A 1275-nucleotide genomic window follows, 5' to 3' on the forward strand; every position below is an offset into this window, starting at 1 on the left:
AAGAAAAGAAACAGCTGTGAGGTGACGTCTGTGGGCCCCACGACTGCGGGGGGTGCGGGGGGGACGCTGCCCCCCCAGGGGTGACCTACAGGGCTGCAGAGCTTCAGGGCTGGGTGGCCGCCAGACTGCCCATGTCCTCCGAAGCACACGGGCCCTATGCCCGCGGGGGGTTAGGGACGGGTAAACGGCTTAAACGCGGCGTCCGCGTGGGCACAGAACTCATTCTAACGGAGGTGACGTAGATGGTGCGTGAATAACGCACGGTGCCGCCAGGTGGACGAAGGGGCAGCTGGAGGGACCTAGCCAGGGGCAGGGGGAGCGGAAACGAGCCCCGAGGGTTCCCCGGCACAAAAAGCAGTGGATTCACATCTGGGCCGACAGGACTTCTGTCGCCTGCACGATGGCAGGTGCCGAGGCAGGACACAGGGAGGACGGGTCCTGCCCAATCCCCCTCCGAGAGCCGGCCTCGGCCGCCACGGGGCCCTGACCCCAGGAACCTCGCCGGGACCCTTCGGGACGCTTACGGAACGTTCTACATTCGGAGACTTTTGCCGTGGCCCTTACTCTTGTAACGTTAAGCTAATGTTTTTGCCAGGGTGTCTGGAGCTGTTTATGAGCACATTCCGTGTGTTAACCCCACATCCATTACACACATCGTGTGCAGCGTGAAGCACAGCGTGGGACCCTCAGCACACCCCAAACGCCCCACCACTAGCCCAGTCCTGAGGCCGTGTGCCCAGGGGCGGCCGTCCTACACCCCGAGCCCCACGACCTACAGGGCAGGGGCCCCGAGAATGGGCTTCGGTCCACCGCCCACGCCCAGTGGGCCAGGGCCGACGGGTGAGCCGCCCATCGGGTCCGCTCCAGCGAGGGAGGGAGCCAGCACCGCCGGGCCCTCCCCTGGTCGGCCACCGCTCGGTTTCCTGTGTGAGGCGCCTGCCTCACAGTCCCATCTGCCTGTCACGCAGCAGGGCGCCCGGCTGCCGGGGCACGGGAATGAAAACGCCGTTTAAGGACCTAGTCTTAGGACAAGTGAATAAAATAAGAGGCTTTTACTTCTGAAGACCACTTACTAGTGAAACTTTTGAATAAATTCGAATCGCATTTGGCATCTAAGGAGTCGAGCAGTGAAGAGAGCTGGCCCGGACCCGCTGTGTGGCAGCCGGGGTGGGCGCGGGGACCCTCTCCAGCTCCGCGTGACCCTCCCCGGCTCCGCGTGGCCCTCCCCGGCTCCACGTGACCCCCCCCCAGCTCCGCGTGACCCTCCCCGGCTCC

At 64.6% G+C, this 1275-nt stretch overlaps 1 protein-coding gene across 1 annotated transcript in view; it reads right to left on the reverse strand.

Annotated features, from left to right (window-relative positions):
- Positions 1–1275, reverse strand: part of ABCA13 (ATP binding cassette subfamily A member 13) — a gene marked incomplete at its 3' end in the record, with an annotated part of 90591 nt that overhangs the window by 42887 nt on the left and 46429 nt on the right. The gene's annotated exons all lie outside the window — the stretch shown is intronic.

Source organism: Pteropus vampyrus, unplaced genomic scaffold (assembly GCF_000151845.1).
Source record: "Pteropus vampyrus isolate Shadow unplaced genomic scaffold, Pvam_2.0 Scaffold449, whole genome shotgun sequence".
Lineage (NCBI taxonomy): Eukaryota > Metazoa > Chordata > Mammalia > Chiroptera > Pteropodidae > Pteropus > Pteropus vampyrus.